The sequence below is a fragment of the Pelophylax lessonae genome (assembly GCF_965119305.1).
Source record: "Pelophylax lessonae genome assembly, chromosome: 5".
NCBI classification, from domain to species: domain Eukaryota; kingdom Metazoa; phylum Chordata; class Amphibia; order Anura; family Ranidae; genus Pelophylax; species Pelophylax lessonae.
This window is the reverse complement of record NC_138772.1, coordinates 468,649,153-468,662,038: the sequence shown is the minus strand read 5'-3', so window position 1 is coordinate 468,662,038 and position 12,886 is coordinate 468,649,153.

The following is a 12,886-nucleotide window of genomic DNA, read 5'->3' as shown; positions in this document are numbered from 1 at the left end:
TTCTGGATCTGTACCCAAGAAGCACGTAGGACGGAAAGGTGATCCTCCACAGCCGGAATATCCTGGGGAGAGAATACCTCCGGTAACACGGCAGGTTGGAACCCATAGTTGGCCATGAAGGGAGACGTCCCAGAGGAAGAGTTCACCGCCGTGTTCCTGGCAAACTCAGCCCAAGGCAGGAGGTCAACCCAATTGTCTTGGTGATCGGAGACATAGCAACGAAGGAATTGCTCCAAGGCCTGATTGGATCGTTCTGCGGCCCCATTGGACTGAGGGTGGTAGGCCGAGGAGAAGGAGAGATGAATCCCCAACTGGGAGCAAAAGGCGCGCCAGAACCTGGACACAAACTGACTCCCCCGATCCGACACAATCTCCTTGGGCAAACCGTGCAACCGGAAGACCTCCCTGGCAAAAATCGTGGCCAACTCCTGTGCAGAGGGTAACTTCTTGAGAGGAACACAGTGACACATTTTGGAAAACCGATCCACAATCATGAGAATGACCGTATGGCCTCGGGATGCAGGGAGGTCCACAATGAAATCCATCCCCAGGTGTGACCATGGGCGCTCCCCGGTGGCTAAGGGTTGCAGAAGGCCCAACGGAAGGTGCCGAGGGGACTTACTCTGGGCACAAACGGAGCATGCCGCTACATATGCGGCGATGTCGGAACGTAGGGAAGGCCACCAGAACAGACGTGAAACAGCCCAGGACAGCTGATTCTTTCCAGGATGCCCCGCGGTCTTGGAGTTATGGTAGGTACGCAACAACCGAGTGCGCAACTCCTCAGGCACAAAACATCTGCCGTTGGGTCTCCCAGGGGGAGCACCAGATTGAGCCGCCAAAATCTGCTCACCCAGGGGAGAGGTCAGGCTGGTGCGAATGGCAGCCAGGATCTGATTCGGAGGTATGACTGAAGTCGGAATCGACTCCTCCCTGGACAGGTCGGAGTACTGCCGTGATAAGGCATCAGCCCTGATGTTCTTGGAACCGGGTAGGTAGGAGACCACGTAATTAAAACGTGACAAGAACAGAGCCCATCTGGCCTGACGTGGTGTCAATCTCTTGGCCTCAGAGAGGTAGGTCAGATTCTTGTGGTCCGTCAGGATGAGGACCGGAACCACCGAACCCTCGAGCAAGTGCCTCCATTCTTTAAGAGCCTGCACGATGGCCAATAACTCCCTGTCACCAATCTGGTAGTTGCACTCTGCGGAAGACAGTTTCCGGGAGTAAAACCCACAAGGAAGCAGAGGACCCTCTGGTGTTCTACGCTGAGACAGAAGGGCGCCTACTCCCGTCTCAGACGCGTCCACCTCGAGGACAAAGGGCAACCCAGGGTTGGGATGCGACAGAATCGGAGCCGACACAAAGGCGGACATTAGAGCCTCAAAAGCTCGGATGGCCTCGGGCGGCCAGACCTGGGAATTACTGCCCTTCCTGGTCAGATCCGTGAGAGGCTTGGCTAGCATGGAAAAGTCCCTGATGAACTTCCGATAATAATTGGCGAAGCCCAAAAAGCGCTGCAGGGAGCGAAGACCACTGGGCTGGGGCCACTGTAAGACAGCCGAAACCTTCTCAGGATCCATGGAGAACCCCTCAGCGGAAATGATGTAACCTAAGAAGGTTACCTGGGATCGGTGAAATTCGCATTTCTCAAGCTTACCGAACAGCTTGTTCTCTCGTAACCGTTGCAACACTCGTTTGACATCCAGAATGTGGGTCTCCATGGACTCAGAATATACCAAGATGTCATCCAGGTAGACCACCACACACTGCTGCAACAGGTCACGGAAAACATCGTTGATGAATTCCTGAAAGACTGCGGGCGCATTGCACAGCCCAAAGGGCATAACCAAGGATTCATAATGACCGGTCCTGGTGTTAAACGCGGTCTTCCACTCATCGCCCGCCTTGATCCTTACGAGGTTATATGCCGCCCTCAGGTCGAGTTTGGTAAAGACCGTGGCCCCTTTAAGGCGATCGAACAGCTCGGAAATCAAGGGTATCGGGTAAGCGTTCTTGATCGTGATGCGATTGAGACCCCTGTAATCGATGCAAGGCCTCAACTCACCGCCCTTCTTTTTCACAAAGAAAAATCCAGCCCCTGCCGGGGACGAGGATTTGCGAATGTGTCCACGTGAAAGCGCCTCCCTCACGTACTCCTCCATGGCCTCATTCTCCGCTACCGACAGTGGATAGACCTTGCCACGAGGAGGAACGGCACCAGATTGTAACTCGATGGCACAATCGTATGGGCGGTGCGGAGGTAGGGCAACCGCGCGCACCTTATCGAATACATCCCGGTACTCCTCGTATTCAGGAGGCAACAGAGAGTCCGAGGAAGTACACAGCAACTTGACAGGCCCATGGATGCAACTAGTCCCACACTGCGGTGACCACGAGAGGATCTCGGCCGATCTCCAATCGAAACTCGGATTATGCTTCTGGAGCCAGGGGTACCCCAAGACCACCGAGTAGTGTGGAGACGAAATAACCTGGAAGCAGACCGACTCTCTGTGGACGGCACCAATGGCTAACCCCACTGGAAGGGTCTCATGAGTCACGTGTGGCGGCAGAAGGGGTCTGCCGTCTATCGCCTCAAGAGCCAGAGGAGAACCTCGAGCCTGCAGAGGAATGGAATTGGCGGCAGCGAACACACTATCAATGAACAAACCACCAGCACCAGAGTCCACCAACGCCTGGGTCGTCACCGAGCCCCCGACCCAGGAAAGGACAACAGTGATCAGTGGTTTGTCAACACGGGAAACCGGGGACGAGGAGACTCCACCCAAGATCTGCCCCCGACAGGATCTCAGGTGCGAGCGTTTCCCTGGACGGTTCGGACATGCCAACCGAAAATGCCCACCGAGACCACAGTACATGCATCGGCCCTCGCGTCTCCGGAGTACCCTCTCCCCCTCGGACAGGCGAGCAAACCCCAGCTGCATGGGTTCACCCCCAGACAAGTCATCCCCAGGAGGCGTGGGAGGAGAGGGAGGCACGGGTGGGACAACAAAGGTAGGCGCCAATCTGTTAGGAGGCCTCCGCAGACTCTCCTTAAAGGAAGGTCTCTCCCTGAGTCTGGTGTCAATCAAAATCAGGAAAGAAATAAGAGACTCGAGCTCCACTGGTAGGTCCTTAGCTGCAACCTCATCCTTCAAGGCATCCGAGAGACCATGAGAGAAAGCAGCGACCAGAGCCTCATTATTCCAGCCCACCTCTGCTGCCAGGGTACGAAACTCAATGGCGTATTCAGCTACGGATCGTGAACCCTGACTGATGGACATAAGGAGCTTCGCAGCAGAGGCAGCACGAGCCGGCACATCGAATACCTTCCGAAGAGAAGCAACAAAACCGGAAAACTCGGCAACCACCGGATTGTTGTTCTCCCATAAAGGGCTGGCCCAGGCCAAGGCCTTGTCCGAGAGCAGCGAGATTAAGAAGCCCACCTTTGATCTCTCAGTAGGAAAGGCATGTGGCAGCAACTCGAAATAAATGCCCACCTGGTTAAGGAAACCTCGGCACTGAGTTGGCTCTCCCCCAAAGCGCTGTGGAAGGGGGGCAGAACCGGACATACCCCGAAACACCGCGGGCGCAACAACAGGTGTCGGGGTAGACTCTGGCGCAACAACCGGAGCGGCAGTAGGAGCGGACCCAGGAGCGACAACCGACCCATCGGCAACGGGAGCGAAATGAACCGTGCGTTCAAGCAGGGTTTGCAACGCCACGGCGAACTGACCCAACAGGTGATCCTGCTGATCAAGTCTGGCAACCAGCGTGGGTAGTGAGGATGGCCCTGTACCGTCAGAATTCATGGCTTGGTCCTAATGTCACGGAACCATGAACCAGACGTACAACAACAGATAAGTGAAAATAAGACAGCTTTATTGAAAAACAAGCTATAAAGCAAAAGTCCAAACGGATGGCGAAACCGATGCAGAGTCTTTGCGAAGCCAGGGGTCAGGAACCAGCAGGGTAGTCAGACGAAGCCAGGATCAGGAACCAACAGGGTAGTCAGACGAAGCCAGGATCAGGAACCAACAGGGTAGTCAGACGAAGCCAGGAACAGGAACCAGAAGTAGCAGCAGTCTTAGTAGCATGTGAACACAGGGGGACCAAGCAGGGAACTGAAGCCACAGACCTCCTATATATATGAGCTAGGCATCCAGCTCCTCCCAGTGGGAAGGAGGAGCCGCAGGGTGGGAGGCTACAAGAAACCCAGAAACCAAGATGGCCGCCAGCACATGTCAAACGAAGGAGAACAGCAAGAAGGTAAGACCATGACAAGACCCCCTTAAATTTTTCACTCTTTGTTATATTGCAGCCATTTGCTAAAATCATTTAAGTTCATTCTTCTTCCTCATGAATGTACACATAGCACCCCATACTGACAGAAAAACACAGAATTGTTGACATTGTTGCAGATTTATTAAAAAAGAAAAACTGAAATATCACATGGTCCTAAGTATTCAGACCCTTTGCTCAGTATTTAGTAGAAGCCCCCTTTTGATCTAATACAGCCAGGAGTCTTTTTGGGAAAGATGCAACAAGTCTTTTACACCTGGATTTGGGGATCCTCTGCCATTCCTCCTTGCAGATCCTCTCCAGTTCTGTCAGGTTGGATGGTAAACGTTGGTGGACAGCCATTTTTAGGTCTCTCCAGAGATGCTCAATTGGGTTTAAGTCAGGGCTCTGGCTGGGCCATTCAAGAACAGTCACGGAGTTGTTGTGAAGCCACTCCTTCGTTATTTTAGCTGTGTGCTTAGGGTCATTGTCTTGTTGGAAGGTAAACCTTCGGCCCAGTCTGAGGTCCAGAGCACTCTGGAGAAGGTTTTTGTCCAGGATATCCCTGTACTTGGCCGCATTCATCTTTCCCTCGATTGCAACCAGTCGTCCTGTCCCTGCAGCTGAAAAACACCCCCACAGCATGATGCTGCCACCACCATGCTTCACTGTTGGGACTGTATTGGACAGGTGATGAGCAGTGCCTGGTTTTCTCCACACTTACCGCTTAGAATTAAGGTCAAAAAGTTCTATTTTGGTCTCATCAGACCAGAGAATCTTATTTCTCACCATCTTGGAGTCCTTCAGATGTTTTTTAGCAATGCAGGCTTTCATGTGTCTTACACTGAGGAGAGGCTTCCGTCGGGCCACTCTGCCATAAAGCCCCGACTGGTGGAGGGCTGCAGTGATGGTTGACTTTCTACAACTTTCTCCCATCTCCTGACTGCATCTCTGGAGCTCAGCCACAGTGATCTTTGGGTTCTTCTTTACCTCTCTCACCAAGGCTCTTCTCCCCCGATAGCTCAGTTTGGCCGGACGGCCAGCTCTAGGAAGGGTTCTGGTCGTCCTAAACGTCTTCCATTTGAGGATTATGGAGGCCACTGTGCTCTTAGGAACCTTAAGTGCAGCAGAAATCTTTTTGTAACCTTGGCCAGATCTGTGCCTTGCCACAATTCTGTCTCTGAGCTCTTCAGGCAGTTCCTTTGACCTCATGATTCTCATTTGCTCTGACATGCATTGTGATCTGGAAGGTCTTATATAGACAGGTGTGTGGCTTTCCTAATCAAGTCCAATCAGTATAATCAAACGCAGCTGGACTCAAATGAAGGTGTAGAACCATCTCAAGGATGATCAAAAGAAATGGAAAGCACCTGAGTTAAATATATGAGTGTCACAGCAAAGGGTCTGAATACTTAGGACCATGTGATATTTCAGTTTTTCTTTTTTAATAAATCTGCAACAATGTCAACAACTCTGTGTTTTTCTGTCAGTATGGGGTGCTATGTGTACATTCATGAGGAAGAAGAATGAACTTAAATGATTTTAGCAAATGGCTGCAATATAACAAAGAGTGAAAAATTTAAGGGGGTCTGAATACTTTCCGTACCCACTGTATATATGTTTAAAAAAAAAAAAAAAAAATGGGGGTATCGCTTTTCTTTACGTTTTTTCTTCCGTTTTTCCCGGCCCCCTTTTATTGAAGACCCTATGCCCACCCTATTTCTAATCACCTTTTGTTCTCATCGTCTTGCCATCTTTTTGATCTATTCTACCTTTTTCTTTTTAGTCGGTCCTCCCGTAACGCCCTGCAATGAGCCACTCATCCCGTGCACAAGATCCTCACAATAGGTATAGGACCACCTTATCGTGAGTATGTTTAGGTACCAAAAAAGAGTGCATAATTGGCTGACAAGGGTACTTTGTTTCAGCCCTACTCATTCTAGAAGATCAGGAAGATCTTCAGGACACCGCGAAGATGACAGCCCGGATCGCAGATCCCGCCATAGATTTTCAGAAAGATCAAGATCAAGGCAACGTCGCTCGCCCTCTGCACCACCTCGCTCCTCCAAGAAATGTTGGGCCTGTGGAGCAATACCCTTGCCACGCAAGCTGGTTTGCAGAGACTGCTTCCGCGAGTATGCCTCCAATCGGGAAGCAGAAAATATCCAGGTGGTAGATATGCTCAAACAAACTATGAAGGACTCCCTCGCAGAGTTGACAACCCTGATTCCCGCGCAGACAGCCCCTTCTAGGGCATTAGCGCAAGGCACAGATCCTGATGCACCAGGTCCTTCAGGCCTCAACACCTCTCGGCCATCCTCAGACCCACCGGCCAGAGACGATTCCGCGGATTCACTCTCAGAGGAGTCCTCCGACGAAGCAGATCCATCAGGCTTCAGTTATACCTTGGTGCAGCCATTCATCCAGGCAGTGAAGACAGCCATTGCCTGGGAAGACACAGAGGATCCCCCGGCAAAATCCAAGACTTACTTCCCCTTCCTTAAAAGGAAGCAGGTTTTTTTCCCACTAATGGGTGAGATCAGAGAGATTATAGAGGAAGAATGGAAGAAAACCGATAAGAAGTTTTCTCTGGGCCGCCTCAATAAACTTTACCCACTGGCCGAATCGGATGCACAATCCTTAAACTCTATGCCGGTAGTTGATGCAGCAGTGGCACGCCTTGCCAAGAACGTGACTCTTCCCATGGAGGATTCGACTTCCTTTAGGGATCCTCTAGACCGCAAGATCGATTTTGACCTAAAGAGAAGCTACTTGGCCTCAGGCGCTGCCTGTAAACCGGTCATTGCACTCACATCGGTGTACAACGCCATCAGAGTCTGGACAGATAATGTGGAGACAGCCTTGCGCCAGGATGTTCCCCGAAAAGACATCATCAAGGCGCTTGAAGAACTCAAGATATCAGCAGACTTTGTCGGAGAAGCCGCAATCGATACAATCCGCTGTTCAGCAAGGTCAATGCTTCACGCAGTGATGGCGAAAAGGGCCCTTTGGTTAAAATCTTGGACGGCGGATCTATCATCCAAACAAAATTGGTGTAGGATACCCTTTGATGGAAAGGCTCTCTTTGGGAAAAGATTGGATGAAGCTATCTCCAGAGTCTCAGGAGGGAAGTCCGGCTTACTCCCCCAGGACAGAAAACCCAAGAGATCCAGAGTGGTTTCTTCAAGATTTCGCCCATCAAGATACAGAGACTACAGGCAGCCAAGACAACAAGGGGAGAACAGAAGACCCTGGAGGGGCATGCAGGCCTCTTTTTTGGGGGCACTCAAAAATAAAACCCTTACAGCTCCCCAAGAATCCACGAAGTCTTTTTGACGCCAGGGGTCTGCAGTCCCTCCCAGTCGGAGCAAGACTGCAACTTTTCTACCCGGTTTGGGCTGCCCGCTGCCAGGACCCTTGGGTCTTGTCCACGATCAAGTTAGGGCATCATTGGGAGTTCTCCCATTCACCACCTCAAGTCTTTCAGAAAACAAGAATCCCAGCTTCTCGGGAAAAAGCTTCGGCACTACTACAATTTCTGACAGAACTTCAGCTCCAGGGAGCAGTTGTTCCAGTCCCATCGGCAGAACACTATACAGGCTTCTATTCCCCGCTCTTTCTGGTCAGAAAAAAGACAGGAGGATGGAGACCTGTGATAGATCTTAAGAAGCTAAACCATTATATAACACTCAAAAGCTTCAAGATGGAATCACTAAATACAATCATCCAGGTAATCCAGCCAGGAGACTGGATGATATCACTCGACCTCCAGGATGCCTATCTACACATTCCCATCCTTCCATCCTTCCAGAAGTTTCTGAGGTTTACAGTAGGGGGAATACATTTACAATTCAAGGCCCTTCCGTTCGGCCTCTGTACCTCACCTCGGGTATTTACCAAGGTTCTGATAGCTGTTATCGCTCCCCTCCGGGAGAGGAGTTTAAGAGTGTTCCATTATTTGGACGACATCCTTCTCCTTGCAGACAATCCAGTACAGCTAATCTCCCACAGGGAGATTCTTCTTCAGTCCCTGGAAGATTTCGGATGGCTGGTAAATCTGAAGAAGAGTCATCTTTCACCAACACAACAGATGGTTTATCTAGGGGCATTCTTCTATACTCGACAGGGAACGGTATCCTTACCCCCCGAGAAGAGAGACATTGTCATCCAGAGAATGTACAAGGTCATTGAGAGTACTCATCTGACGGCCTCCCAGTGCCTGAGCCTAGTGGGTACGATGTCATCTTGCATCCCCATGGTGCCATGGGCCCATTGGCATCTACGTTTCTTCCAAACAGGCTTCCTAGCGCAGTGGAAGAAGGAACATCTTTGCCAGTGGATCAAAATAACCTCAGTAATGCACAGGAGCTTAAACTGGTGGACAAAGAGGAAAAACCTCGAGAAGCCTCACTATCTAGGTTCGTTTTCATGGACCATTGTTACGTCAGACGCGAGAGGATACGGTTGGGGCGCCCATTGCGGAGATACAAATCTTCAAGGAAGATGGTCCTGTTCAACCAGGGGAATAGTATCCAATGTGCTGGAGTTGAGAGCGGCCTTCTTAGCCCTAACATCCTTAACACCACTCCTCCAAGGACACAGAGTTCTTCTCAGGATGGACAACAAAGCAGCAGTATTCTACCTACAGAAACAGGGAGGAACACGCAGCAGATCCCTCCTGTTGGAAGTCGAACCCATAATGCTCTGGGCGGAGAGGAACCTGATGGATCTGAGAGCGGTCTACCTTCCAGGCAAGCTCAACACCATAGCAGACTCCCTGTCCAGGAATTTTCTGGACAACAACGAATGGTGTCTCCACCCACACATCTTCCTGCAGATCTCCAACCTCTGGTTTCCCCCACAACTGGATATGTTCGCTACCCCGGAGAACTCAAGACTTCCCGGTTCTTCTCTCGTCTCCCCCACCCTCAGGCGGAGGCGGTAGATGCCCTGACGTGCCCTTGGAACTTTTCCATGGCTTATGCCTTTCCTCCACGTCCGTTTAATTCTGAAATTCCTCAGGAGACTCCTTAGAGAACCAGTTGAAATCTTAGCAGTTCTTCCGTTCTGGTCGAAGAGACCATGGTTCCCTCTGGCAGTACGACTCAGTCTGGGACCTCCTGTCAAGATTCCTCCCTTTCCAGATCTGCTCTCTCAGAGGGGTCTATGCCACCCGGACCCGCAGAGGCTGGACCTTCGTGTGTGGAGGCTGAAAGGAGGAGGTTTCAATCTTTAGGATGTACTCCCGGAGTCATTTCTACGCTCTTGAAGGCTAAAATACCCTCTACAAATGCACTCTATTCCAGGATTTGGAATAAATTTCTGGCATTTGCGACAGAACAAGATTTCAACCCAAACAGTCCCTCATCCTCCAATTTACTATCCTTTCTTCAATCAGGATTGGATTTGGGGTTAGGTCTAAGCTCTCTAAAAGTACAGGTTGCAGCGATCTCAGCAGCAACCAATATAAGATGGGCGTTAGATCCTTTGGTGATCACTTTCTTTAAAGGGGTACGAAGAATTCTCCCCCCCCACTAGACACCCTTTTCCTCAGTGGGATCTTTCTTTAATTTTGGAAGGTCTATCCGGAACCCCCTTTGCCCCTGTGGAGCAAGCAACCTTGTGGAATGTGACTCTACAAACGGTATTTCTTGTAGCCATCACCTCTGGAAAACGAGTTTCTGAACTGCATGCCTTAGGGATAGGCGAAGAGCATATCACCTTTTTCCCTGATAAAGTTGAGCTTCGTCCATTACGAAGCTTCATCCCTAAGGTATCGTCCTCAAGCCATCTTCTCGAACCATGGGCACTACCTGTTCTGTTGGATCCAGAGTCAAACACGCATCATAACCTGGACATCTCCAGAGTTATTCGGGCCTACTTAGGAGCAACAGAATCTTTCAGATCTTCAGAAAGGTTGTTCATTGTTCCCTACGGAAAGAACAGAGGCAAGGAAGCTACCAGCAGGACTCTGTCATCTTGGATAATCAAGCTAATCCAAAAGGTCTACAAAATCAAGGGCTTGGATCCTCCTTCTCGAGTGAGGGCTCATTCTACCAGGGCAGTTTCAGCTTCTTGGGCGGCGGTTTGCAGGGCCGCCTCATGGTCTTCTCAACACACGTTCTTCAGACACTACCGTATCGATCCTGGTTCACTCACAACCATTGAGTTTTGAAGAAGAGCAATTCAATCAGCGATGTCTTTTTCCAATTAAAAATGTACTTATTTGGCATTACCCACCCTTGTTATGCTAGTTATTTATCACAGGTATGCTGCCATGGAGGCACCAGGAAAATGGAAAATTGTATCATACTTACCGTAATTTTCCTTTCCTGGTGCCTATCCATGGCAGCATACGCTCCCTCCCTCGGTATCCTATATTACAGGAGAATGCTGGGAATAGGGGGCGTCTTTCTTTTATGCTATTCACTAGTCCTGAAGACGGAGTAGAGGCGGAGCTCTATCACAGGTATGCTGCCATGGATAGGCACCAGGAAAGGAAAATCACGGTAAGTATGATACAATTTTCCATTTTTGTAACTTCAAAGGCATATATAGAAACTTTAGGGACTAATCTGGATATGCTTCTCACTAATCTTGACAAATACTTGGACTTGTATTCCTACAACATGACCACATGCCAAGCTCCTGAGATTATTTGTATTCAGAGCTGAAATCTGAGAATTAGAATGTTTAACAATGAAAGTTCAGTAAATTTTACACTTTTCCTTATTTTTGTTCTTCCTCTTGCCATTTCTGAATACTTATTGATAAATTAAGTAAGATAACTGTAGGAGGAGCAAGAGATATTAACAGGACTCTTTATAGTTTAGCACATATTAAAGGCTCACTTACACTTTACAGTTGTGGTAATATGCAATGCACAGCAAAAATGTTACATGCCATTCATTTTAAATTGCCCCCCAAAACACTAAGGCAATGCATCTGCATGGCAGCAAGCTGCAACGCATGAAAACTAAAAATTCATATAAGGCATATATATATATATATATATATATATATATATATATATATAGTGCTAAAAGTGTATATGAAAAACATAAAAAGAAATATATCCAGGTGACTGTGATCAAAATATTAAAATACTGAAACTCATATGAGATAAAGTGCATTCGTGATCATCAAAAAATCAATAAATATTAAAGTGCAAAAAAATATCACATCATGTGTCCATGGTGTAACCATATATAAAGTGCATAATATGTAATAAGGTGCAGTCCAAAAAGGTTTCCTCCAAAGAAACTAAAGTGCTGGAAAGGTGCTCAGATCCATATAAGTGCCCAAGTGCCCTTCAGGAAAAAATCCCCCTATGGGGATGCACTCACCAAATTCAGGATAAGAATGAGCCTCAAGCAGATATGATATCCCTTGGCCGGATAGATGGATTAAATGCAACCTCTTGGCATATAGGATATCCCTTAGCCGGATGGATGGATTGAATACAACCTCTTATAATGGCTCCTTTAATGGTTCCTCTCCTCTATCTCCCCAACAATGGTTTTAAAAGAAAGGGAAGAAGCCGTACATAGTGAAGCCTGTAGGTGTTTATTATAATCAAAATTAAAAAATGTTACTCACAAACGTAGCATGATAATCAGCATTCGTATAGCAACACACTGTCACTCTGCTTCCATGTACGCTGCCGACGTGCGTTCCACGGTGGTTACAGGAAATGACGTTGTGATGCTCCGCTGCCTGGAAGTACGTCAACGCGTTTCGCCCACATAAATGGGCGTTATCAAAGACCTTATCTACCTTATTTAATGAGCTGCCTTAACACAACGCAAATTTTTGCACAACAAAACATGCTCTAAGGCATTGCAAAAATGCATACCATCTTTCTCTTGTCTGGTAGTCTGTACAGATAATCTGCATAGAAAGGAGACTGCAAATTGCCTCCAGCAGTACATTCTAGAAGCTTTTCCTAAAATAATCACAGGTGGTGATATCTAAATACACCCCCACCTGGTTACGACAAGACCTAGTTTACACTTGCAGGGGGTTCAGCAACATTTTTATCACCTCCCCAAAACTGCAAAGACAGCCATACAGAGGTATACACATGGATGAATGGTGGGTAATGCAGCACAGTTTCATAAATATGCCCCAAATGTTATAAACACAGACCAGCAGAAAACTTCCAAGGAAGTTAATTATGTCAGACTTATCCATGTGCTCCTTGGGGACATATGTTCTCTTAAACATAGAGGGGCACCATATTTAATATATTTTAGTTATTATGGTTGTAATTGTGAATGGCAGAAGGTGGGGCATGTTGGCTCCATTCCCAATAGCAAAGCTCTTTTCTCTACAGTTAATCTTTGAATGGAGAGTTGGTTCACACTGGGAGATTTGTGCTGAACTAAGGTAACTCATAAGTCTTCCCTTCAAAACACAACAACATGGGAGCTCAGGCTACATTTGGGTGTTTCCTGGCAGATTGCACTGTGATTGGTGCAACACTTACCCCCAAAGAAGCCACTATTTCTTCAGGTCCCCTGTTCCCAGCGCCCATGACTCTCCAGGCAGCACCACAGTCTCCGACACATCAGGGCTGACGGTGGAATATTTATTGCAACAATAA